Source organism: Bos mutus, chromosome 22 (assembly GCF_027580195.1).
Source record: "Bos mutus isolate GX-2022 chromosome 22, NWIPB_WYAK_1.1, whole genome shotgun sequence".
NCBI classification, from domain to species: domain Eukaryota; kingdom Metazoa; phylum Chordata; class Mammalia; order Artiodactyla; family Bovidae; genus Bos; species Bos mutus.
The window spans coordinates 62,218,435-62,246,124 of record NC_091638.1 but is presented as its reverse complement, the minus strand read 5'-3'; the positions used below and the strand labels follow the sequence as shown (position 1 = coordinate 62,246,124).

Sequence of the window (27,690 nt, the reverse complement as noted above, 5' to 3'; positions counted from 1 at the left end):
CCCCAGGGACCTTCAGCCATGCCTGCCCACCGCTCCCCCCAGCCTCCCTAAGGCCGTTGGCTTCTCCAGGCCGCAGCTGGCCCGCCCTGCTTCCAGCCTTGGCACAGCCCTCACTGGGGCCCCGTCACAGAGCGGGATCAGAGACCCTCTGTTGCTCCCCCCACCCCCATGTACGGGCAGACCCGGGGGGAGTGGGGCTCCAGGCTGGGGGCGGGACGGCAAGGAGGCAAGAGCAGGGGAGCCTGGGAGGGCACAGGGGCTGCTCCTGGGGGCCCCGGGGCGGGAAGGGCCTGGAGGGCCCCCCTCACTCTCATGCTTGGTGCTGGAGGCCCTAAGTGGGCTCTTCTAGGATGAAGAGACTGATGGTGGGTGCTGCTGCTGGAGGGCTCAGCTGTGAGTGGGGGGCGGCGTGCCTGCGGGGGAGGGCAGGGGAGGGCCGCAGCCAGGACCCAGCGAGGCTGATGGTGACTGTGGCAGGGCCCCGGAGGTGGGGAGAGGGCGGGAGCTGGAGGACGGGGGTCCCCCAACCTGGAGGCCGGGGAACTTTCTGTTTCATTTGTAAAGCTTTCACTAAGCAGCCACGTGCCAACCCAGAAGCCTCCATGTCGCTCCTAACGTGGCTGGAACACGCGGATGGGAGGCGGCGTGGGTCGGCGTCCTGCTGGACCTTGGTAGGCGACACTCTGATCAGTCAGGCTGAGAGCGCGGAGGTCCTCGATGGGGTCTCAACGGTGCGGACCCCACAACACTAGACCCCTTCTCTGATTGTCTGCCAGCTGGATTCTTCCCATTCCGGCCTGGGACCTGTGAGTGTGAGGTGGGTGAGTCTCGACCCCCACAGCCCGGGAAGCCGGCGGGTGGCCTCCCACCCCGCTCCCCGCCACCCTTCCCCCAGCCTGGGTCATCACCTCCCCCCCTTCCTGAGCAACACACAGCTTTGGGGGCTGAGTCTGCCAAACAGAGGAGAGGATGCCAATTAAATTCAAAGCTCAGATAAACAACTGTCTTTATTGTTTTTTAATAGCGTCTTTAAAGAAAGATTTTAAGTTTATAGGGAAATTGCTGAGAAAGTCCAAAGGATTCCCATACACTCAGCTTCTCCCATAGCATTAACACTTACACTAACGTGACACGCATGTGGCAGCCGATGGAGCAACGCTAATATATTGTTATTAGCTAAAGTCCATAGTTGGCTTGGAGGTTCACTCTTGGTGGGCATTCTACAGGTTTTGCCAGATGTTCAGTGACATGTGTCCATGTGCCAGCACCTACGGGAGAGTTGTTGCCCAGAAAACCCGCGGAGCGGCTCCTGTCCACCACGCTCCTGACCCCCGCAGCCGTGGGTTGTCCTGCTGTCTCCGTGGGTCTGCTTTGCCAGGCTGTCCTCTAGTTAGGGCCCCACGTGGTAGCCTTTGCAGACTGGCCTCTCTCTCTTGCATTTACGCTTCCTCTGCATCTCTTCACGGTTTCCCCGTGCCTTTCCCTTTAGAGCTGAATGACACTGCATCGGACGACCGAGGATGAGATGGCTGGATGGCATCACCGACTCGATGGACGTGAGTTTGAGTAAACTCCGTGAGTTGGTGATGGACAGGGAGGCCCGGCGTGCTGCAGTCCATGGGGTCGCAAAGAGTCGGACACGACTGAGCGGCTGAACAGAACTGACTTGATACACCATCACCTGATGTACTGCGGAAAGGTACCCACTCCCCCACTGAGGGGCATCTTGAGGCTTCCCCATGTTGGCCATGATGAATAAGCTGCCGGACTCATCCAGGAGCAGGTTTTTGCATGGACTGAAGTTTTCAGCTCTTTGGGGTTAGGAACCAAGGATCGCGGTGGCTGAACCGGGGTGGGTGTGTGTGCCGAGTCGTAGGACGCCGCCTCACGCTCCCACCAGCCACGAGGCGGTATCTGCTGGTGTTAGTGTTTCGGTTTGGGCCTTACAGATGTGTAGGGACATACTTCTTTTATTTTAGGCAAACATTTTCATGTGTTAGATCTGACATCCTGACATGGGCCCCCCCACTCCAGAGCTTGGTGCCAGGGAGGCCCAGCAGTGGCCCAGGGGAGGAGGCGCCCCCACAGGCAGGTGAGGAAGAGGGTGGGCAGGAGCCTTCCCAGGGGGCAGCCTCCCCGCTGTGCTTTGCACGCCATACTGGGGAGCGGGGGCTTCTTCCTGAGAGTAGTGGGCGTCCCTGGAGGGCTCCAAGTTGGGCGGTGCGGCGGTGGGGTGGAAAGATAAGACGAGCCTGGAAGTGCCTTGGGGCTGCTGCTGAGAACCACAGTGCCTGAAAAAGATGCAAGAGTGAGACGCACTGGACCGGCTGGGGAAGGTGCGGGGAGCAGGGGGGCAGAGGTGGGAGGGGGCTGTGGTTTTACAGGAGGCCGTCAGAGAGCCTCACGGAGGAGCCGGCATTCCCAGGGCACGCAGAGGCTGCGTGCGAAGGCCCCCAGTCACGTGACACAGGCAGAGGGTGGGGTGGAGGGGCGAGCCCTGGGCCCGCAGGTCTCCCCAGGTTCACAGGCCCCGAGGCCCAGAGGGTCTCTCCCTCCTGGGGTCAGGGAGGGGGGCTTCATCACAGAATACAAATGAGTAAATCACTGGCCACTGACCGTGCGCTCACCCTCCGGCCTGTCTCGCCTCCTCGAGGCGGTGGGGGTCCTGGAGTCACTCCCGACTCAGGGTAGGCTCTCCTGCTGTCAGCTTCCTTCCCTGGGTCTTTTCCCAAAGCTTCCCTGTGAACGTCACCCCAGCAGCACAGAAAAGGGACTTGCTATGAGCATAAACGACTAGGCACCCATGTCTGCTTCACGACTCTCGGGAGTTTCAGGAGCTGGGGAGAAGACAGCAGGCGCTGTGACCAGTGATGCTGTCGTGGATCTCACTGCTGGGGGCTTCAGGGCAGGGAGGTGTGGGCCGGGGGCTGGGGGCAACACCAGACATACGGGTCTCATGAATCTCAGCATCACGGCCTGGTCTTGTAACCTGGGAGACTCCGAATGTTCCAGAAAGTTCCGAGGGCCATTCTGAAGAGGGAGGGGGAGCCCAGTACCCTCCGATGGAGGTACGTGCAGTCGAGCACACGTCTCGTGGAAGATGTTTGCAATGGTTCTCGTGCCTTTCTAGGCATGAGGAGATGCAGGAAGCCGGGTTTACAGCATGTTCTCCTGGAGCGCGGTCTGCAGGCCAGTCCTGCCAGCTTTCCCAGGGTGCCTCATCCTGCCCTTTGTCCTCAGCTCCTGCAGGGCGTGTTGCTGGCCAGCGCCGGTGGTGGGTGATGACTTCATTCCTGTAGAACTGGATGGTGGGCAACATTCCTTATTTTACAATCCCTTCCTCTTCCGTCTTCACTTCAGTCAAGTCTCCGAGGGCGCCGCGTGACCAGCCTGTTTCATGGCGAGGATTTCCGTGACGGGTGGCTCGGGTTATGTGACTGCACTGGACCCTGTTACCCCAGGCCTCGGGACCCCCAGTCTGACTCCTCTGTCATGGGGCTGGGAAACGGGCCGCTCTTGCCGCTTCTTCCTGCCCCTAGAGTTTTACTCGGATACAGTGACTGATCTGACTGAACTGTCCGTCTGGTCAATCCTTTCAAGTCGTCTGTAGTCGTCATTCATTTTATCTGAGGCTCAATCGTGTTCTTTTTGATCAAAGAAACAATCGTCTTGTAAAATAGGCCGAATACACATAATATAACGAGGGGCGTTGATAAGGTCACGAGCGCGTCCTTAAGCTCAGAATGTCTGTTAGGCGTGGCCCTGTATCTCCCCCGGTCATCTGGCCAGTCTGTTCTGTACCAGTTGCTATCTTTAAGGGAAATGATACACTGCTCATAAAGTCCACCAAAGATGTCTGCACGTCCGAGGCCAGCGGTGGGCCATCATGACCCCTTACAGGATGGAGAAAGGAATGTTATCTTCTAAAGAGTTACATGGTTGACGTCAAGACAAGAAAAATAGATTTTTATGGTTGAGCAGGTATTCCTTTCCTTGGGGAGGTCTGGTTAATGCATAATGCAGATGCATAATGCCCGCCAGAGGGGAGCGGGGAGGCCAAAGGGCAGGGGAAAAAAAATGTCATGTTAAAATTTTCCTTGCCTTGCTTGAGAACTTGAATTTTTTTCCTCAGGTGTCTGCCGTCCATGTTGAGAGGTACTGGTGTGGCCTGGCTGGAGGACGTCCGCTGAGCCCCGCAGGTCTGTCCCCAGGAGGTCCTGGCACCGTTGTGGGACCAGGTGTCTGGCTTCCTGGAGGGTAGAGGGGTCGCCTCTCGCTGGGGTCTGCACACAAGCACCAGGGTCCTCAGCAGGGAGGGAGCGGGGGTGGGAGTCGTGGGGAGACTCGACGCCCCAGTTGTCTGCACTCGCACTTGCTTTGCACACCTTTCTGGCGTGTTGCTGGGTCACCCGTGTTTCTGACTCTGTCACCGGCCCATCATTTGCTCACGGTCCCCTCTGAGGCTCTGTGATGGGCTCTGGAGGTCCTGACCCCCAGCACCTCAGGACGCAGCTGTGTTAGGAGCGGGGCCTTTGCCGAAGCAGTCAGGTGACAAGGCAGTCACTAGGGTGGGCCTGCTGCAGGGGGACCCGGGTCCTTGTGACAAGAGGTCAGGACACAGACAGATGCAGCAGGACGGCCCCGTGAAGACTCGGGGGAGCACGGCCATCTGCAGGCAGAGCAGGGAGTCTTCAGGAGGACCCAGCCCTGCCCACACCTGGGTCTCGGGTTTCAGCCTCCAGGAGAAAGACAATAAATGTCTGCTGTTGAAGCTGCCCAGGCCATGGGCCTTTGTCATGGTCACCTAGCAAACTAATGAAGGTGTTAATGTTTTCCTTATGGATTTCCAAGTGCATTTAATGTATTAATTGTATTACCCCCTCGGGGCTTCCCTGGTGGCTCAGTGGTAAAGAACCTGCCTGCCAACGCAGGAGACACAGGTTTAATCCCTGGACGGGAAAGATCCCCTGGAGAAGGAAATGGCAACCCACCCGAGTATTCTTGCCTGAGAAGTCCCACAGATAGAGGCACCTGGCGGGCTACAGTCCACAGGGTCACAAAGAGTCAGACACGACTTAGTGACTGAGCAGCAACAATCACCCCCTTGTCTGTCACATTTTAGCCCAAATATTTTCCTGCTTTTCTCATTTGCCATTTAGTCAAAGACAGCTCCGTTGAGGTGTAGTCGGCGTGTTAATGCAGTATACTGCCCGTTCTAAAACGGCCCAAGTGCTGACCTGTGCAGACACCGTGAGACCGTCACCCCCGTCAGGATGGCAGGCACGTCCGTCACCTCTAAGAGTGTCCTCTGGGCCCTGCAGCCTCTCCCCCCACCCCCCCATGCTGTACCCCACCCCCAGTTCTTAATAACTAGCGGCTGTGTCTGTGTCCATTTTCTAGGGTTTTCTATAAATGGGAGTACGTAGCATGTACTCTTTCTTGCCTGACCTCTGTCTCCCAACATGACTATTTTGAGGTTCATCCGTGCCTTTTCATGCATCAGTGGGACATTCCTTCTGATTGCCATCGTATGGATACAAAAAGAATTTTGTTTATCCGTTCATCTGCTGATGGACATTTGGCTTGTTTCCAGTTTTTGTCAATTAAAAATAAAGCTGCTATTTACATTCATGTGAAAGTCTTTGTGAGGACAAACATTTCCTTTTCTCGTGGGGAAATGCCTAGAAGTGGGATTACAAGATCACATGTACACTTAACTTTTACAGAAAAAGAGCCGCTGCCAGACTGGGTTGCTTTATGCTTCCAGCAGAGACGTGGGGCCCCTCCTTGCTGGCCGTTTGGACGGTCAGTCTTTTTGACTTTAGCTTCTCTCCTAGAGTGATGTCCTGTGACTCCATTTTGCTTTTCCCCGGTAACCGATGGTGCCGGGCACTTTTCACATCCTGATTTGCCGTCCAATTATCTCGTTTGGTGAAGTGTCACTTCTAAGACTGCGTTTTCCCCATTTTCAAAAGTTGGTTTACTGTTGTGTTTTCAGAAAGTTCATTATCTACTCTGGATCAGCCCTTTATGAAATGTGTGCTTCGCAAAAAGTGGCTTATGCTTTCATTGTCTTTACAATGCCTTTTGAAGAGCACATTTTAAAATGTCTTGACGCATTTCAACTTATCCATTCTTTTTTTTTTTTTTTTAGGGCTCATGCTTTCCATATCGAATGTAGGAGACCTTCGCGTTGCCTGAATTCACAGAGATTCTCCCCTGAGTTTTTATGGCTCTAGTTTTACATGTAGGTCTATGATTCATTCACTTTGAGTTAATTTTTGGATGTAGTATGAGGTATAAATCCAAGTTCTCCTCCTCCTCCTCTTTTTTTTTCCTTCATTTGCTTGTGGATATCTGATTTATTGGAAAGGCTGTAACTTCTGCACTGAATTGGCCCTGCACCTGTGGATAATCAAGTTTTCCATGAATTAAGGAGTTTCTCCTTCCTGCTCTTCAGCCTACGTGGCTTTTTCTTCTTTCTTGATTGCACTAGCAAAAACCTCGAGTACAAAGTTGGATGGAAGTGGTGAGAGAAGACACTCTTGTCTTGCTCCTGGCTCAAGTGAGAAAACATTCAGTCTTAGACACGCTTGTTGGGCAGAGGAAGTTTTCCTGTATTCCTAAGTTTGCTGAGAGCTTTATTTATTTATTTTTTTAAAGAAATCAGGAATGGGTGTTGAATTTTGTCAAATGCTTTTTCTGCACCTACTGAGATGATTATATGGGTTTTATTTTTCAGTTTGTTAAAACGGTGAATTACTGACTGACTTTTAAATGTTGTCCCAGCCCTGCATTGCTGGGGTAAAGCACACTTGGTCTTGATGTTGTATCAACTTATACATATTGAGTTCTATTTGTAAAATTTTGTTTGGGACTTTTCTGTCTATGTTCATGAGAAATAGTGGCCTGTGATTTTCTCTTCTTGCACTGTCTTTGCTTTTGGTTATCAAGGCAACACTGGCTCATAGATGAGTCGACGTTTTTTTGTAGAATTTGTGCATTGTCGTTCAGTAGCTCAGTCGTGCCCAACTCTTTGTGACCCCGTGGACTGCAGCACATCAGGCTTCCCTTCCACGCTCAAACTCATGTCCATTGAGTCAGTGATGCCATCCAACCATCTCGCCCTCTGTCACTTCCTTCTCCTCCTGCCCTCAATTTTCCCAGCATCAGGGTCTTTTCCAGTGAATCAGCTCTTCACATTAGGTGGCCAAAGTATTGGAGCTTCAGAGTCAGCGTCAGTCCTTCCAATGAATATTCAGAGTTGATTTCCTTTAGGATTGATGTAATTGCTATTAGTTTTTCTTTAGCCGTTTGGTATAACCCACCAGGGAAACCATCTGGGTCTGGAGCTTTCTTTGTGGGAAGGTTTTAAGTTACACTTTCAATTCTTTAATAGATACAGAGTCATTCCGATTATCTTTGTTTGATTGGTCTTTGGTATTTTGTTTTGAAAGACACTTTCATCTCACTTGTTAGGTTTATTGTCATAAAGTTGTGCATAATATTTCCTTGGTTATTCTTTTAATAGCTGTACAATCTCTGTTGGGCTTCCCTGATAACTCAGTTGGTAAAGAATCCACCTACAATGCAGGAGACCCCAGTTCAGCTCCTGGAGAAGGGATAAGCTACCCACTCCAGTCTTTTGGGGCTTCCCTGGTGGCTCAGCTGGGAGAGCGTCTGCCTGCGATTCGGGAGGCCTGGGTTCGATCCCTGGGTTGGGAAGTTCCCCTGGAGAAGGGAAGGACTACCCACTCCAGTATTCTGGTCTGGAGAATTCCATGGAGAGCGACTTTCACACTCTGTATTGATGTCACCTCCTCGTTCCTGATGTCGGGCACTTCATCTCTCACTTTTCCTCTTTTCCTGATCTGGTTTATCAGTTTTTATTGGTATTCTCAAACAACAGAGTTCTGGGTTGGCTTTCCTGCTTTCTCTACTGTTCTTCTGTTTTCTGTTGCATCAACTTCTTCCTGGTCTGCATTATTTCCTTTCTCATGCTTACTTTGGGCTGATTTGCATTTCTTTTCCTATTTTTCTTAAGGCAGAAGCTGGGGTCACTGATTTCAGCGCTCGCTTGTTTTCCATGTAGGCGTTTTTGCAGGAGAAATTCCGCCCTGAGTCCTGCTCTAACCGTTTTGCACAAGTTCCCATGTGCTGTCTTTATATTTTCATTCTGTTGAGAATCCTTCCTAATTTCCTTTTTGATTTTTCCTTGACTCACGGACTATTTAGAAGTGTGTGATTTAAATTCCAAATGTTTGAGAATTTCCCAAAGACTTTTTCCTGTTATTGATTTAAAATTTAATTCCATTATGGTCAAAGAATATAATTTATGTAACTTGAATCCTTCTCAACTTATTAAGCCTTGTTTAATGGCCCAGAACACGATCTGTATTGGTAAATGTTCCATGTGCACTTGGAAAGAATGTGTATTTGAATGGCATGCTCTATAAATGTCAATCAAGTCAAGTACTGCCCTAGTCTCCTAACTTCTTGCTGATTTTTCTGCACTAAACAATTAATCATTAATTTCCAATTAATTATTGATAGAGGGGTACTGAAGTCTCGGAGTGTAACTGTGCATGTCTACCCTGCCAGTTACAGCCCGTTTAGCTTTATGTATATTTCAGAGGTCTGTGATTCCTTTAACCTTTGTGTGTCTTTATACTTAAACCGTGCTTCTTGTAGGCAGGACACAGGAGGATTCTTCCTTCTTTAACCCCAGTATAACCATCTCTGCCTCTTAACTGGGGCGTTTAGACCAGCTGCACGTAACGTGCTTGACCGCGGAAGGAAGCAAGTGCACCGTTTCTCACCCGTGTTCTGTGGGTCCTGTCTCTTTCTCTCCCTCTTACCTCTTCTGCGTCAGTCGAGAGTTTTCTGAATTCCATTTTACCTCCTTTGCTGGGCCTTTCTGTGTTGCTGCTTTGGCTTTAAGGGGTTTGCAGTGCTGACTCCTTGCAGTTGTTTTTGATTGATTGGCTCTCCTCCTCCTTATGGCTCGCTTTTTCCTGCTTCTTTGCCTGTTTGCTAATTTTTGATCAGATGCCAGACATTGTGTGTTTTCCCCCTCGTTCGTGCAGGACCTCTTTCTACTCCTACGAACGTTCTGGAGCTTTGCTCTAGGGAGCAGTTAAGTCACCTGGCCATGATCTGATCCTCTCTGGTCTGGATTTTTTTGGGTTTGTAAGGTGGGCCTGGGGAAGTGCCCCATTCGGGGTTAACTGCCCCCAGGGTAATGCAGGAATTTTCCAAGTGCCCAAGGCCCCGTGAAGTGTCCATTTTCTGAGTCTGGTTGGTGGGAACGGACCCTGTTCCCAGCCCTGCCTGAGCAGTGGACATCGGCCCCCGCCCCTCCTGGTGGTTCTCTTCCAAGCCTTGAAGAATTTCCTCCGAGGCACGTGTTGCTCTTTACCCGACTGGGTGTGTGAGTGGGCCCCTCTGCGGGCCTCCAGGGCTCCCTACGCACGCACTCCTCTCCAGCACTCTGTGCCATGAACTTTCGTTGCCTGGGTCTCCCTGGACCCTCAGCTCTTTCTCATCAGTTCAAGGGTCCCACTGGGCTCCCCCCACTTCCCCTTCCTCTCGAGGAAGCAAGTTGAGCAATTCTGAGCCTGAAGCTTTTGCTTCTCATCTCCTAGGGACCGATGTTCTTAACTGTCTGATGTTTACTGTCCTGAAAAATAAACTGTTTCGTGTACATATATGGTTTCTTGATGATGTTGTTTTCTTTGGAGAGTTGCTCCAGGCAGGAGGATAAACGTGGTCCTTGTTTCTCCATCTTGCCCAGAAGCAAATGTCTGCCTTTTAATTTGGATGAGCATTTTTTGATATACAGAAACAAACCTTTTAAGCAATGAAATTTACTGAGTCTTTTCTTCTACGATACTTTCATTGTTTGTAAGCTTAGAAAACTGTTGCCAGGATGAAAGCAGATAAATACATACCTATATTTCTCTCTAGTTTTACTTTAAACTTTTTTTCCCTCACATACTGACCTTCTGTAACTCTCCTGGCTTCTGTTTTGATATTTGGTATATTTGGGCCTGGAGTAAAAAAATCTCATTACCCTTTTTCTCGTCCTGAATACATTTCTGATTTTTCTCAACCTCCTGATTAAATATCCTGCAACCTCTGACGGAGGTGCTGCCAGATTCTTACGGTTTCGTGGTCATCAGGATGATAGATGTTGTAGAATTGAAATAACGTGTGGGACCTACAGGAGAAGACGAGGGGCTGCACACCGCGGCCTGTGCCTGGCGCCTTTGCTGCTGCCGTGTGACCCTGGCATCAGCTCAGCCCACCCTGAACCCTGTTTGCTCTTCTGGAAAATGCAAGTGATGGGAGCGTTGCCTCCTGGGGCTCCTGTGAGGGTTTCCAGAGACAAAGGGGAGGCAGCTCTGCCTGGCTGCTGGTCTGCAGGGAGCCCTCCACACACATCAGATATGCTGCCTCCACTTCTGAAATCTGCTCTTAATTTTCAAAATTTTCTTGGCTCTTCCTGCCTATTTTTCCTTGTATGCGAATTTTAGGTTTGTCTTGCCAACTCCCTCCCCACCCCTGGCTCACCCCTCACCCCCAAATAAATCCTATCAGAATTTTGGTTGGAAATCTGGCGAACCTATACATGAATTTGGGAAGATCTGATGTTTGCAAACGTCCTACCCAAGAATGTGGCGTGTTTTCTCTTTCTCTCTTTTTCAGACTTCATGTTTTTATTTCTCATTAAAGTGTGTTGTTTTCTTCCTACAGATCCTGAACATTTCTGAAGAAGGTTTTAGCAAAGTATTTTTTATGTTCTTCGCACCCCCTCTCCTTTTTGTTTGAGAATAACATTTTTTAAAATTCTGCTTCATCTTATAACTGGTGGTTGCTAGAAAATCATAAAAATATTAATGTAAAATGTGTATTTTGCATCTGGCGCCTTTCCTGAATTCTCTCATCCATTCTGAGCTCTCTTCCGCTGGCTCTCTCGGGGCTCCTAGGAATGTGGTGTTTTGGTCTCCTCCTTTCCAGAAGTTGCGCATCTTGTTTCCGTTTAACATCTTTTGCATTGTCTTCAGCTTATGGAGCGGGGCTGAGCAGTAATGATGAAAGCGGGCGTCCTTGTTTGGTTCCTGTCTTGGGCTGTGGGTGCCTCTGCGTCCCACCGTCCAGGGTAGATAAAGGAAGTGCTTATTTATAATTTTCTATAGTTTATTGAGCTTGGTGTTTTGTTCTCAGAAATAAGGATTGACTTTCAGCAAAGATCCTTCCCCCGATGTTTAATGATCATGAACTATTTAAGACCTGCCAGAAACATAAATAAAAGTAGGAAGAACCTACGTCTGCCGCCCACCACTTGGCTTAAGAAAGACGAAGGACGTGAGGAAGGGTCCCGGGGCTCTGAGTGACCCCTCACCAAAGAAGCCCTCCCCTGCAGAGGGGACCGTTCATCTGAGAGGTGCGTTCCTCACAGGCAGGCCTATGGAACTTATGTCCATGTATTGAACCACATTTGGGGAGTCCCATGGCCCTGTGTTTTTCCTCTGGTGCCTTTCTCAGCGCTCCCAGCACTGTTTGGGAACCTCTGCCAGGGCATGCATGCAGCTCTGGGTCATTGTTTCAACCGTGTCAACTCCACTCACAGATACTCCCCAGCAAGCCTCCTCTTGGTGGAGGATTGGAGCTGCTCTAATTTTCCGTAATTACCAACAAGAGTGTGCACTCAGCAGAAACCAGTGGGCCTTTGCAAGCTGCCCAGGGGCGGACAAATGAGTCTCCCAGGTCTCATCCTCCAACGCCTTCTCCCAGGATGAGCGAGCACGCTTCAGCGAACACCTCTCTCCCCAAGCCCAAGAGGGAGGTGCAGACAGGAGTCTTGTGAGACAGGGCCCCCCTCCTGGATCACGCCCCCAGATCACACCACCGACACGGGGCCTCCAGCGTTCCGGACACGATCAAGGCCACGCACCCCGCTTGTCCGGCCCTTTCATCTCTCTTGGTCTGGCAGAGGTCATCACTTTTTTGTTGCTCTTCTCAGTCACTTTATTAACTTTTCAGATGCCAGTGTCATAACATTCTTGTTTGTTTACAATTGAACATAACGTTGCCAGATAGCCATTCTTCTCTTAAGTAGCTGTGATGAAACCCTTGTTTTCACATGGTATTTCCTTGCTCCTCCACCCACGTTCATGGTAAACCCAAGTGTAAAAAGATTACAAACAGCAAACAAAGTGTATGCGTCCTCGTGTGAATGCTATATTTTGTAGCACCCAGCGTGCATCATTTACGTATTTTCACGGGCGTGTGGTTGGTTTATAAAATTGAGTCCATTACTGCTGTATAACAGTGATTCGGTTATACGTACGTACACATTCTTTTTCTTTTTAATATTCTCTTCCGTTATCTTTATCACAGGGTATTGAATACAGGTCCCTGTGCTACGCAGTAGGACCTTGTCATTCATTCGTTCTTTTTTGCCTTGAAGGATCGGTGACAGCTGTGAAGAGTCTGGGCCGGTTTTCTTGAAGAGGATCTCACAATCAAATTGGCTGGACAGTTTCTTCACGGTCAGACCCAGGCTGAACTTTGGGGCCAGAGTACGGCCTCAGTGGCGCTGGGTCCTCTGGGCTCTTCACGGCCAGGTGCCCGAGGCCTGAGGCTCTCGCTGGTGATGGTGCTGAGACTGATCACCAGCTTCAGATGAGGCTCACCAGTATTCTGTTTCCAGGTACAATTTTAACTTGAAAAATAATGGGAGAAATGTTCACCTCTAGGGTGCGAGGCGCTCATTCTGATTTAGCCTGAATTTTATGCTAAGGAAAGCAGCCTGTCAGTGGCCTATCAAACGTCCACTCGATGTCTGTTTCAATCTTTCAAGGACAGGGTGCACTGACCAGAAGGAGAGCATGTCCGTGTTAAAACAGAGATGAAGCACCTCCCTTCCTGGGACACCAGTGCTGCTCCTCCTTCAACAAGATGCCCTTCTGGGGGCCAAGGCCACGCTGACTTGCTGGGTGTGCGCTTAGTCCCCGAGTCGTGTCCGACTCTTTGCAGCCCCATGGACTGTGGCCTGCCAGGCTCCTCTGTCCATGGGATTTTCCAGGCGAGAACACTGGAGTGGGTAGCCATGCCCTTCTCCAGGGGGTCTTCCTGACCCAGGCATCCAACCTGGGTCTCCCTCATTGCAGGCAGATTCTTTACCATCTGAGCCACCGGGGAGGCCCATTTTATAGTAAAATGGAACTTTAAAAAAGAAGTGGGGAATTGTGCTACCAGCTCCCATCAGATGGGCAGCGCCCACAGGAGCCCTGGCTGGCTTCTATACCTGGAACAAATCCCGTCCTTGCCAGGCCTTGTCTGGCCCTAAAATGGCCTGGATGGGGACTCTGGATATTTCAAAATGGATTTTTTTTTTTTTGCACTTATAGTTAAAGAAGGCTAGCTCTGTAAAACATCCCTTTCTCAAGATTCTGACCCTGAGAGAACAGAAGTGCTCCTGGGAGGAAGCTTGGAGTTAGAGCTCTTATCACGCCCTTGAAATGCAAGCACAACCCCCATTGCTTGTGACTGTAGCCTTGGCTCAGCTGCTGCTGCTAAGTCACTTCAGTCGTGCTGACTCTGTCCTAGAAGAACATAAAACTGAAAAAAAACAAGGGAGAACTTTTAAATTGAATCAGGAAAACTATGAGATCTTTGTCTGTGTCTATCTGGATGTACGTACATCTTTGTATACTTATAAAAAGGGTCCTTTGTTACTTGTGGTTAATATTACCAAAATTAATTTGTAAAAGAGCTCTATTTAGATGACTTACAGTATAGGCTTCACTGGTGGCTCAGACAGTAAAGAATCTGCCTGCGACCTGGGCTTGATCCCTAGGTTGGGAAGACCCCCTGGAGAAGGGAAAGGCTACCCACTCCAGTACTCTTGCCTGGAGAAGCCCAAGAACTTAGGAGCCTGGTGGGCCACAGTCCTTGGGGTCGCAAAGAGCGACTGAACTGAACATACACACACGCACGAGTGCTTACACACTAAATGTGTAAATATTTCTAAATTAACAAAAAAACTAATCTAAGTTTTTAGAAGGAATCATGTGATATAGGATTGATCTTCAATAAATGAAGATAAATGTAAGTTGTTGGTTTGATTACCACAGGCATGTCCTTAGGGCCATGGACATTAAGTATAATTAAGAGAACAGACTTCTGGTTGCTGAGGGGGAGGGAGGTGGAGCAGGGATGGAGGGTGAGTTTGGGGTTAGCAGATGAAGACTATTATACAGAGAATGGATAGACAGCAAGGCCCTGCGGGCTAGCACAGGGGCTACATTCAATAGCCTATGATGAACCATTATGGAAAAGCATATTAGAAAAGAATCTGTGTGTGCGTATAACTGAGTCACTTTGCTGTGCAGCAGAGATTGGCGTAACACTGTAAATCAACTACACTTCATTTTAAACCTGAGGGGCTCCCCGGCAGTCCAGTGGTTAGGGCTCTGTGCCCCCAGTGGAAGGGGTGTGGGTCTGATCCCACATGCTGTGGGGTGCAGCCACAAACTTAAAACTTAAAAAATCAAGAAAAAGGATAATTGTGTTTTATGGTATGTCTACTTAAAAACAGATTCTCCAGATTTCGGTAGTTTGAAACTTTAGTTTTGCTGGATTACATTCAATGATGGGAATTCATGACACAGCCAGACCGCTTCCAACGGAGATACAGCGCTAAAACAAAACCGCTAAGCGAGTCCGAGTTTACCTGCTGCGTCTTCTTAGCAGAGAGAACTAAAGCTGTTTGCGTTTCCTGGACACACGTCTTATACCACACTGAGAAAATAAATCGTGCTGAGGGGGAACGGACGTTTCTAGAGGTTACAGAATAGGTTTACAAGTTTGCCAGGAGACATCGTGATGACGAATAGTTCACGATGGCTTGCTTCTTGGTTTTTGCTAAAGATTCAGGTTTTTTAAGGGCTACAAATTATAGTATATATGTAATTAAAGCTACTTTAACCCGGATGCCCATCGGCGGATGGACGGACAAAGAAGCTGTGGTACATACGCACGATGGGATATTACTCAGCCGTAAAGATGAACACACTGGAGTCGGTTCTAATGAGGTGGATGAACCGAGAGCCTGTTACACAGAGTGAAGTAAGCCAGGAGAGGAAAACAACTATCGTATATCAACGCGGGTACGTGGAGTCCAGAAAGATGGTGCTGATGAAGCCTTCTCAGGGCAGCGGCGGAGATGCAGGTGTAGAGGGCAGACTGTGGGCCTAGAGGACGCGAGGGGCGGGACGCGTGGACGGGGCAGGCGGGAGACGTGCACACCGCCACGCGTGAGGCCGGGGCTCAAGCCCGGCGCTCCAGGACGACCTGGAGGGGTGGGACGGAGGAGGTGGAGGGAGGGGACACACGTATGCCTGTGGCCAGCCCGTGTCGCCGTGCGGCAGAGACCAGACAGCGTTGTGAAGCAGTCGTCCCCCGGTTAAAAATAAATACATTTTTAAAAAGCTACTTTAAAAAGGGAAACATTTCAGCACACAAGGAGGAAACTACAAAGGAAAATAATAAGATGCATGTTTTCAGTAAAATAAGGTATGAAAAATGGCAATAAATTAAGGGCAAAGAGTGTGATGTTGTCCTGAAGAATTTCAAAGAGAGATTTTTGTGTGGCAGGAAGCAGCACAATATTGTAAAGCAAATATCCTTTAATTAAAGATAAATAAATTTAAAAAATAAAGATGTTAAACTAATTAGGCTTATTAGGATGTTAAATTACATGGGAAATATTATCAAACAAAGAACAACATTAAGCCTTCTTTATGTTATGTCTATATAAATATATTATACATTATGTGTTCCAGAAATTACATGAAATTCCTGGAAGCCTTGTGTGTCCTGACATAAAATGTTATCTGACATAAAAACTGAGGCTCCCACTGAAGGAGCTGAACCCAAGAATCAGGGTAAAAAAACAGAATCTGTAAAGTTTATGGCACGTGTAGACAAAGTCCACTCTGCGTCTACAAAACTCAGCCCTCGCCGTCAGACGTTTCCCATCCTGATGACCTTGTAAAATGGTAATAACCTGCTCCTGAATCAGAGAAACCAAGATGGTAAACAACCGCTGTAAATTAAGTGAACAATCAGGCTGTGGGAAACCCAAGACTGCCGCGTGCTTCCTCCCGTCTCCCTGACAAACCCTATTTTTCATTTGATGGAGTAAAACCTTCCCTTGACGCAAGGCTTATGGCCTCACGATGACAAAGAAACAGTTTAAGAATGTGTGTTCCTCTTGGCCTTTCCTTTCCACAATCTCCAGTAATCAAGGCTCCCGCTTCACTGGGCAAATCATACGAGTCTTAAAAACAACAAAAAAAGCCTCACAAACGTCTTGAAATTATCTGTATTCCTATCACCCTCAGTCATCAGGCGAGGTCAACAAAGCTAACGGAAAACCTGGACTCACACAGGACAAAAACTAACTACAGGCATTGAGTGACCTGATAAGTATGATTACAATTTTTATGACTTTTTGTTTGACATGTTACTGGCTTTTAATCTTTGTTTTCCAGATGTAAAAGAGCCTCTCCCCTTAAGCTTATTGTGACTGGAAACAATTTTGTGAATTACCACCTTTGTAAACAGAGTTGAAGCATTGATCTCTTCTCTCTACCTGATCCCTTCAGCATTAGGAAACTCGCAAGTGTCCAGCAGCCTTTCCGGGTGAACAGGAAGGCCACTTCCCGGCAGGCACAGCAACCTCAAAACTCTCTGGACCTCGAGAAGACAGGAGTCCACACAAACCTTTAGGTGCTGCTGGCAGAGTCTGGTGGCAAAGCTTTCCTGGCCACGGGAGGCCTTTGAGAAGTCCAATTTGAGATTCTTTATGAGTTAGTTTCAACACAGCCAAATTTGAAAGTGCCCATAACCTCAAAGAGGGCTTCCCTGGTAGCTCAGCTGCTAAAGAATCCACCTGCAATGTGGGAGAGCTGGGTTCGATCCCTGGGTTGGGAAGATCCCCTGGAGAAGGGGATCACTGCTGCCCACTCCAGTATTCTGCCCTGGAGAACTCTATGGACTGTGTAGTCCATGGGGTCACAGAGTCAGACGTGACTGAGCGCCTTTCACTTTAACCCCAAAGAAGACGTACTGTCGGTAAGCAGCACATGAAAAGGTGCTCACACCACCAGTAACCAGAGAAGCAGAAGTCAAACCCCGGTGAGACGTTGCCTCGCCCCCATCACCACGGCCATCGTCAAAAAGACCCCAGCGACAGTGGTTGGCAAAGACATGGCAGAAGGAGAGGCCTGGTTGGTGGAAATGTCAGTTGGTACAGCCACTATGCAGAACAGTATGGAGGCTCCTAAAAAAACTAAAAATAGAGCTTCCATGTAATTTAGCAATTCCACTTCTGGGTATATATCCACAGAATGAGAAGAGACACGTGCACCCCAGTGTTCGTAACAGCATTGTTTATGATATGAAAGCTACCCAAGTGTTCACCAGTAGGTGAGTGTCTGAAGACGGTGTGGGGTATGTATGTATTCTATATATTTAATATACACAGTGGAAGGTTTTGTTGTTGTTGTCGTGTCCGGCTCTCTTGTGACCCCGTGGACTGTAGCCTGCCAGGCTTCTCGTTCCATGGGGTTTCCCAAGCAAGAACACTGCAGTGGGCTACCATTTCCTTCTCCAGGGGGCTCTTCCTGACCCAGGGATTGAATCCACCTCTCCCACATTAGCAGGTGGATTCTTTACCACTGAGCCACCAGGGGAGCCCCCGTGGAATATTACTCAGCCATAAAAATGAACTTCTGCCATTTTTCAGCAATGTGGAGTAACTTAGAGAATCTTATGTTTAATGAAATAAGTCAGACAAAGAAAGACAAATAGTCTATGGCATCATCTTTATGTGGGACCTAAAAATACAGCAAATGAGTGTACATCACAAAACAGAAACAGATTCACAGATATAAGGAACAAATTAGTGGTTATCAGTGGGAAGAGGCGAGATAGAAGCATGGGGTTCAGAGGCACAGACTGCTGAGAATGCAGTGAATCACCAGGGTCTCCCCGGTAGTCCAGTAGTCGAGGCTCCGTGCGGCTCACGCAGGGCACCCAGGCTGGGCCCTGGTCAGGGAGCTGAGAATCCACTAGCTGTACAGTGTGGCAAAGAAAAAAGTGGAAAGCAGATAACCAACAGGGATATACTGTCCAGCGCAGGGAAATACAAGCACTATTTTTGATCACTGTGAGTGGAGTATAATCTATAGAAATGATGAATCACTATGCTGCCTACCTGAAACTAATATAATATTGCAAATCAACTAACCCTCAGTAAAAAAGAGAGCCTGTGTGTTCAATTAACTGTAGGTAAATAATCAGGCCACGTTTCTTGAAACCAGACTTATTTTTTGCAAACAGTCTTAATCTGCCTACACTTGATGGAAATAAGGATGATTTTAGAGACAAGACATGTTTCAACAGAATACCTTTGTGGATGCTAAGTTCTGGTGCTATTGTCTTTGAGGTTTGTTATTTTCTGCTTAAAACTCACTTCCTAAACGACTCCTTGCTACTGTGTCACAGTATTGTAAAGTTTAAGTAAATTATTAAAAGGATGTTCTAAGCTGCTTTCTGAGGCTGATTAACTTTGGATGAAGGTCAGACACCCTATGCCCCACACCCAGGAGATTGTGTAGACCGAAAAAGACATCATTTAAAGGACTTTCTCTCCAACCTGGATGGAAGAGCCCTCGCCAGGCACTCTTCACGGGCTCACGCACAGTGAGACTGAAGGGAATCGACTCCTGAGTTTGTATTTCCCACGTTACAAAGGCCTCTGCATCAGGCTGGTCTGCAGAGAGGACTGTTGACCTCGAACTCACCTTGAAACGGCCACCAGGACAAGAGCCTATGACTGCGGTGGGGACAGCTGCCCAGGAATCCGGGCCAGGCCTGCATGACCCACCCTGTTAATTCCGTTGAACTGCCATGCAAATGTCTGTCTCCCTAGCGAAGGAAGAAGTTATTGTTCTGGCTATGCTTTTACCCCAATTTCGGGATGGAAAGAAAATTCTTTGGTAAAGTTGTCAGTAAGTACCTCTAGGGCGAGCAAAGTAACTGACCATTGGACCTGTCATCGAATTCCTTGGTCAGCGCAAGACTGAGGTAGGCGTCTCATAGCAGCTGTCACTGACATTTCAGATGCTCCGCAGATAACCGCTCAGCTAGACAGACCTCCCTCTGGCCTGACCTTTCAGGTTCAAATTCTTCAGCATATGAATGTGTCCTCCTCTTGTCTGATATTTCCCTCTGTTCTTAAGAGACCGAGCACAACTTCCCTAGGACACCCCCAGCCCCACTCTGACCCTTTCTTAATTAACAAGTGTTGTCAAGAGAAAAACACAAGTAAATGAAGCCAGCAACTCCTCCTGTCAAACACCATCACAGATGGCGTTTGGAAAGACTGTGGAGGAAATGACCCATGGCTTAACACCGTGTTAACAAAACTCCCAATTAATGAGGCTATCAATGAGGGCTCTCGGGGAGGAATCATGCTCATTTCCCAGGGTTCTGTTTCACGTGTGGTGCTGGAAATGATCCACCTTGCCAAGGATGGGCACATAAACATCTCAACAGCTGGCAAACAGATTTATGGCCGCTGGCTTATTAAGTTCCCCCACTGTCAATACACAAGGAAATAAGCGGTCCTCCTCACTCTCCCCATTACAGAGTCAAGAGATCTGTGTCAGCAGGATACCAAGACAGTGGTGGCAAAGTCTCTTAGAAAAACGAATTCCTAACACAGGAATGTGTGTAAACATGATCAGAAACCCATCAGGCACCACTGGTCAAATAGCTGAGGAGGCTGCAAAAAGCATTGAAGCAAAACAGACATCCTTCCACTCCCTCGCCCGGGTCATATTAGATAACAGGGCTGCCCTGGATGCTGGCAGGACGGGGGGCGTCTGCGCTACGGAGAAAACTTCTTGTTACATTTACCTCCGGAGCAGCTGAGACTCGCCTAGAAGGAATTTCCCAAGATGTAAGAAAAACTGACCCCTTAAATGACCTGCTTAGCTGGCTCTTTGCAGGCATGAGCAATTTTTTCCCAGTCTGCTTTATAGATAATTATTATTTTCATAACATGTATTTATCAGTCTTTTCCTGTCAATCCGTTCATGACACAAGTCTACTGCTAAATGTTTATGTGACCGTTCAGCGTGGTTGATAAAATGCATAGCCTGTGAAATGTTTCCCCATTAGCAAGACTCTTTGCTTGTTTGCTGAGGCTGATTAGTGTCCACCCTACGCGGGTAGCTAAGCAAATCTCTACACACATGGAAATGGACAAAGAGGCCTAATGTGGGGGCAGGATGGACCAGGGTGGACAGTAAGCGTCCTGCCATCAAGGGGCAAATACTTGGTTACTGATGCTTTCTGCTGAGACATGTACAATCCAAGGAGAGAAATAATGAAAGTAATTTTGGCGTATTCAGGGTTGGGAGAAATGATTCCGGCTTATGCACGACTCAGTTTAAACTTTATGCTCAGTCACAACGGCCTGTTTGTGGCCTATGCCACAGGCACCGCGCATCTGCTTTAATCATTCGAGAAAAGGGCGTATTGACCAGAGGTAAAGAATGTCCATGTTACAGATAAAGACAAGCACTTCCTTCCCGGGGATGCCCACGCCGGCGCTCCTTTGGTGATAAGACCGCCTTCCCAGGCGCCAAGGCCGTCCTGACTCACTGCGTGCGTGCTGGTCTGTTTTTGCTCGAAACCTTGAAGGAATGTACCCCTGACTCGTTTGATGTTCTTTGTTCTGAGAAGACATAAAATGGGGCTGAAAAACACGCTTCCGGGCAGCGGTCTGTCAGCGTCATCCGAGAGGCTGCCTTCCGGGCTATAGTCCTCCGTTTGGCTCAGAATTCCTTTCCATGCCCATGGCAGATGGTGCGCATATTTCTGTCAGCCTAAGTCATCAGCAGGTGTGACGCGGAGACAGAGTGTTCTGTGCGCGCTGATTTTTCATCCAGGCGCGTCTGCAGCCAGTGCTGGCCTTTGCCTCAGTCAGGTATCACGTTAGAGGAGCCCCTCTGTCCAGCACTCCCTCTGCACTGATGGATCGCGTTCGTTCCTTCCCCTCCCTGGCATCTGTGTTCTGCTCATCTCGCTGGTCTGAGCTGACATCGGTGCTCATCTGTATTTGATTTTCCACTTGCTGTGATCGCTCAGGGTCTCTTTTCTGTGGCTGACTACTCCCAATTTGGCCCACTTTTCTGTGCAGTTGCTTGCCTTCCTGACGGTGTCCTCAAGTTCTTGCAGAGCGGTCCTCGGTGTCTGAGGGGGATTGGTTCTGAGACCCCACAGATATCAAAATGCAGGGATGGTTAAGTCCCTTATATAAAACAGTGACACGTCTGCACACACCCTACCTACATGCTCCCATGTTCTGCAGATCATCTCTACATTATTTATAATACCGAATACAATGGGAAGGGCTTCCCTGGTGGCTCAGTGGTAAAGGACCCCCCTGCCAGTGCAGGAGATGTGCAAGACACAGGTTCGAACCCATGGTAGAGAAGATCCCCTGCAGAAGGAAATGGCAACCCACTCCATCATTCTTGCCTGGGAAATCCCATGGACACAGGAGCCTGGCAGGGTTGCAAAGTGTCAGACACGACTTAGTGACTGAACCACAGCAACAGCAACAACTCAAGGTACATTTTGTGTGACTAGCTGTAAATAGGACATAATAGCTGCTGACATGCGGCGATGCAAACTTTGCTTTTGAGAACTTCCTGGAATGTTCTTTCCTGAGTATTTTCGATCTGAGGCAGGTTGAATCCAGAGGCAGACCTACTGTACACACTGAACACTAATTCTTCATCACCGGTGTGTGTGTTACAAATACCTCCTCCCAAGAGATGCCTTGTGTTTTCATTTGCGGTGTCTTTAAATGCAGAGAAGTTTATTTTTTTAAACCTTATTCTTGTTGAATGTATTGATCTTTTGTCTTACAGTTTGTGGAGTTTGTGCCTGTTTAAGACATTTTCCTTGATAGTTGAGCTTCCTGGTGATTCTCCTATACTTTTTTCTTAAAAGTTCAAATGTCTTCTTTATTAGATGTAGAGCTTTCGGTGACCAGGATTGAAACCCATCAATCCTGAAGGACATCAGTCCCGAATGTTCATTGGAAGGACTGATGCTGAGGCGCCAGGACTCTGGCCACCTGATGAGAAGAGCCAACTCACTGGAAAAGTCCCTGATTCTGGGAAACATTGAGGGCAGAAGGAGAAGGGGCGACAGAGGATGAGACGGTTGGATGGCATCACTGACCCAGTGGACGTGACTTTGAGCAAGCTCTGGGAGATGGTGAGGGACAGGGGAGCCTGCTGTGCTGCGGTCCACGGGGTCACAGCGAGTCAGACGCGAGGCAGTGACTGAACGCAAACCACCACGAGGGAGGGCAGTGCTGGTATTTGGGTTTGCTCCCAGTGGGTGTGCGGCTGTTTCAGCTGAGAAGAATGTTGCCCACCACCCAGTCCCACCTACAACACACCCTGGAAGGAATTCAATGCAGAGACCAGGAACGAGACACTCTGTGCTCTGGGGAAACAGGCAGAACAGGCCCTCAGTTAGTTAGACATTTTCAGGAGAAAATTTATGAACCCGGATTCTTGCGTCTCCTCATACTTAGAGAAGCACTAGAATTGTTAACTCAGATACCTGTTCCTCATGACCTTCAGCAACATTCTACCAAGACAGGAGCTTGGCTGCAGGGACCCTTGGACAAAATCACGGCTATACTGATCGCCAACCCCCAGCACTTGGGACCAGCTCCTCAGAGCTGCCGCGAGGCTGCTGCTCAGGCTGTGTGTGCGAGGTGTGTGTACACACGTACAACCGTGCACGCTCAGTTGTGTCCGACTCTCAAACCATGGACTGTAGCCCACAAGGCTCCTCCACCCCTGGGATTTCCCAGGCAAGAATACTGGAGGGGGGTTGCCATTTCCTACTCCAGGGGATCTTCCCGACCCAGGGATCCAACCCACGTCTCCTGCATTCTCGGGCTGATTCTTTACCACTGAGCCACGTGGGCCCCCAGTCCTTAGTAACCCCCAAATAAAACTGAAAGTCACAGATCATCTGTTGCAGGTTCCTGTTTCAGCCCACACGGCCCATCCTGTCCCCATTCCTTCTGCTACCACGCCTGTCCCGCCCATCAGGTTTCCCTGTGTGTGGGGCTCCACACTTCTGTGTCCATCGAGGAACACCCACTCCACCGGCTTAGAGGACCCAGCTTTACACGGAAGTGTAGCTGGTAGGAAAGATTCCCCCGACCTCAGTCTTCTGATGGCCAGGCCCTATTTCCTTCCACGGGAATTTTAGAATTAATGTCGGTTTATCTGGGAATCCATATTGGAATGTGGGTGAGTTGCCCTGAATTCACATATTAATTTAGGGATAATGAACATTTTAAAGATACTGCATCTTCCTCTCGTCGAGCAGGGGTGACCTTTCCAGGAATGTTGATCGTCTGCGATACTTTTCAACAAAGGGATTCTATTACCCCTCTATCTTGTGTGTCTTTTGTTAGATTTATTCTTATTGTGTTTCTTACATTTCTGTTCTAAATGACATCTGGGAACCTTACCTCCTGTTATTAACGTTCAATTTTTCTTTCCTGTGCTCACTGACACACATCCTAACCCTAAATTCTAAAACTTGTTGTTGCTCGGTCACTCAGTTGTGTCCAACTCTCTGCGGCCCCATGGACTGCGGCACACCAGGCTCCCCTGTCCTTCACCAACTCCCAGAGCTTGCTCATACTCACGTCCATTGAATCAGTGATGCCATCCAACCGTCTCATCTTCTGTCGTCCCCTTCTCCTGCCCTCAATCTTTCCAGCATTGGGAGCTTTTCCAATGAGTCAGTTCTTCACATCAGGTGGCCAAAGTATTGGAGCTTCGGCTTCAGCATCGGTTCATCTAACAATTATTAAGCATTGATTCCCTTTAGGATTGACTAGTATCGTCTTTCAGTCCAAGGGACTCTCAAGAGTCTTCTCCAACACCACATTTCAAAAGCATCAGTTCTTCAGTGTTCAGTCTTCTTTATGGTCCAAATATCATATCCATACGTGACTACTGAAAAAGCCATAGCTTTGACTATATGGACCTTTGTCGGCAAAGTAATGACTCTGCTTTTTAACATGCTGTCTAGCTTTGTCATAGCTTTTCTTCCAAGGAGCAAGTGTCTTTATATTTCATGGCTACAGTCACCACATTCAGTGATTTTGGAGCCCAAGAAAATAAAGTCTGTTACTGTTTCCTTTGTTTCCCCATCTATTTGCCAGGAAGTGATGGGACCAGATGCCATGATCTTAGCTTCCTGAATGTTGAGTTTTGAGCCAGCTTTTTCACTCTCCTCTTTCACCTTCATCAAGAGGCTCTTTACTTCCTCTTTGCTTTCTGCCATAAGGGCAGTGTCATCTGCGTATCTGAGGTTATTGATATTTCTTCCTGCAATCCTCATTCCAGCCTGGCATTTCACATGATGTACTCTGCATATAAGTTAAATAAGCAGGGTGACAATATACAGCCTTGATGTCCTCCTTTCCCAGTTTGGAACCAGTCTGTTGTTCCATGTCCAGTTCTAACTGTTGCTTCCTGACCTCAGGAGGCAGGTCAGGTGGTCTAGTATTCCTGTCTCTTGAAGTATTTTCCACAGTTTGTGTGATCCACACAGTCAAAGGCTTTAGTGTAGTCAATGAAGCAGAAGTAGATGTCTTTCTGGAACTCTCTTGCTTTTTCTATGATGCAATGGATATTGTCAATTTGATTTCTGGTTCCTCTTTTTTTTTTTCCCCTAAATCCAGCTTGAACATCTGGAAGTTCATGATTCACGTACTGTTGAAGCCTGGCTTGGAGAATTTTAAGCATTATTTGCTAGCGTGTGAGATGAGTGCAGTTATGTGGTAGTGTGAACATTCTTTGGCATTGTCTTTCTTTGGGACTGGAAAGAAAACTGACCTTTTCCAGTCCTGCGACTACTGCTGAGTTTTCCCAATTTGATGGTATATTAAGTGCAGCACTTTCACAGCATCATCTTTTAGGATTTGAAATTGCTTAACTGGGATTCCATCATCTCCTCTAGCTTTGTTCGTAGTGATGCTTCCTAAGGCCCACTTGACTTTGAACTCCAGGATGTCTGGCTCTAGGTGAGTGATCACACCGTCGTGGTTATCTGGGTCATTAAGATCTTTCCTGTATAGTGCTTCTTTGCATTCTTGCCACCTGTTCTTAATCTCTTTTGCTTCTGTTAGGTCCATACAGTTTCTGTCCTTTATTGAGCCCATCTTTGCATGCAATGTTTCCTTGGCATCTCTAGTTTTCTTGAAGAGAGTTCTAGTCTTTCTCATTGTACTGTTTTCCTCTGTTTCTTTGCAATAATTACTTAGGAAGGCTTTCTTATCTCTCCTTGCTGTACTTTGGAACTCTGCATTCAGAGTTCCTTTGCCCTTCACTTCTCTTCTTTTCTCAACTACTTGTAAGGCCTCCTCAGACAACCATTTTGCCTTTTTGCATTTCTTTTTCTTGGGGATGGCTTTGATCACCGCCTGCTGTATAATGTCACAAACCTCCGTCCATAATTCTTCAGGCACTCTATTAGATCTAATCTGATAATTGAATCTATTTGTCTCTTCCATTCTATAACCATAAGGGATTTGATTTAGGTCACACCTGAATGGCCTGGTGGTTTTCCCTACTTTCTTCAATTTAAGTCTGAATTTTGCATAAGGAGTTCATGATCTGAAATGAGCCACAGTCAGCTTGTTTTTGCTTGTCTTTGTAGAGCTTCTCCATCTTTGGTTGCAAAGAATATAATCAATCTGATTTTGGTACTGACCATCTGGTGATGTCCATGTGTAGAGTTGCCTCTTGTGTTGTTGGAAGGAGGTGTTTGCTATGACCAGTGCATTCTGTTGGCAAAACTCTGTTACCCTTTGCCCTGCTTCATTCTGTACTCCAAGGTCAAACTTGCTTATTATTCCAGGTATCTCTTGACTTCCTACTTTTGCATTTCAGTCCCCTATGATGAAAAGGACATCTTTTTTTGATGTTAGTTCTAGAAGGTCTTCTATATCTTCATAGAACTATTCAACTTCAGCTTTTTCAGCATTACTGGTTGGGGCATAGACTTGGATCACTGTGATATTGAATGGTTTGCTTTGGAAACGAACAGAGATCATTCTGTCATTTTGGGGACTGCACCCAAGTACTGCATTTCGGACTCTTTTGTTGACCATAAGGGCTACTCCATTTCTTCTAAGGGATTCCTGTCCACAGTAGTAGATATAATGGTCATCTAAATTAAATTCACCCATCCCAGACCATTTTAGTTCACTAAATTTAGATTCCTAAAATGTCAATGTTCACTCTTGCCGTCTCCTCGTTTGACCACTTCCAATTTACCTTGATTCATGGGGCTAACATTCCAGGTTCCTATGCAATATTGATCTTTATAGCATTGGACTTTACTTCCATCACCAGTCACATCCACAACTTAAAATAGCAGTTTTCCTTGGTTTTCTTTATAGACAGTTATCTGATTGTGATGAACGGTCATTTCTCTGCAGGGATTAGTAGGCAAGAAAACAGGGAAGCTGACATTCCTGCCTTACTCCTGATCCTCTGGGTGATCTTCCAAGCGTCCACTATTAGGATGATTTGCTGTAGGGTTTTGGAAGACGCCTTCCTCAAGGTGAGGAAGTTGCCTTCTAGGTTGACTAAGGAGCCGTGGACCGTGCCCCGGAGCACCCAGTTTTCTTCCCAGCCTTTGAGTGGTTTATGTCTGTGTGTCATAAATTGTCACATTGCTCAGTTTTCTAGTATAAAATTATGTTTGCATTCAAGGGGATTCCCCCTTGGTCATGGTGTAGTTTTCTAAAGCTTTTGGTGGGGAGGGATTTCATCACTGGCTCAACATTTTTAACGTGAAATCAGCCTATTCAAGTTTCAAGCCTCAATGAAATAAGTTCGTCTCCCCTGGAAACTGACCATTGTATCTCATTTTCAAATATTGTATCACAGAAAAGGCATCATAGACTGCTCTGCCACGTCTGCCGCATGCTCCCTCTTCGTTTCAGCGTGGTCTGTGCCTTCTCCCTTTCCTGCCTGATCGTCTCGGTTTTCACACCAGACATTTTATCAGCCTCCTTCAGAAGAGCCAGGTTTTCACTTTGCTGACGTTCCCTGGTGACCTTGTCTATTTTACTGCCTTCTTCTGTCTTCCTTACTCACATCCATGCTTCTCTCCTCCTCGGGTTTTGTGTTTTGTTCGGTTGCTAACTTCTTGGCTGTGACGTTTCAGGGTTAGTCGCTCAGCCGTGTCTGACTCGTTGCAACCCCGTGGACTGTGGCCCGCCAGGCTCCTCTGTCCATGGGATTCTCCAGGCAAGAGCACTGGAGTGGGCTGCCAGTCCCTTCTCTAGGGGATCTTCCCAGCCCAGGGATCAAACCCAGATCTCCCGCATTGTGAACATGTTCTTTACCACTTGGGCCACCGGGAAGCCGTTTAACCCACTGCAAACATGGCTCTTCCCCTCCCTTTTCTAACAGAAGATGTCGGGCCTGACCTCTCACTGTAGGTCCCGAGTCGGCAGGATCTGTTCTGTGACGGTGCTCTAAG

General features: G+C 48.0%; 1 long non-coding RNA gene across 2 annotated transcripts; it reads left to right on the top strand.

Moving 5' to 3' along the window:
* Positions 1–519: 519 nt before the first annotated feature.
* Positions 520–17,270, top strand: LOC138984656 (uncharacterized). Of its 2 annotated transcripts, none has more exons than XR_011461898.1 (7): positions 520–817; positions 1,490–1,699; positions 3,241–3,981; positions 4,133–4,199; positions 6,155–6,247; positions 12,473–12,715; positions 16,563–17,270. It is a non-coding gene; the product is annotated as an uncharacterized lncRNA (long non-coding RNA). The 2 variants fall into 2 exon arrangements; XR_011461897.1 differs by having other exon boundaries at positions 14,606–17,270.
* The last annotated feature ends 10,420 nt before the right edge of the window (positions 17,271–27,690 follow it).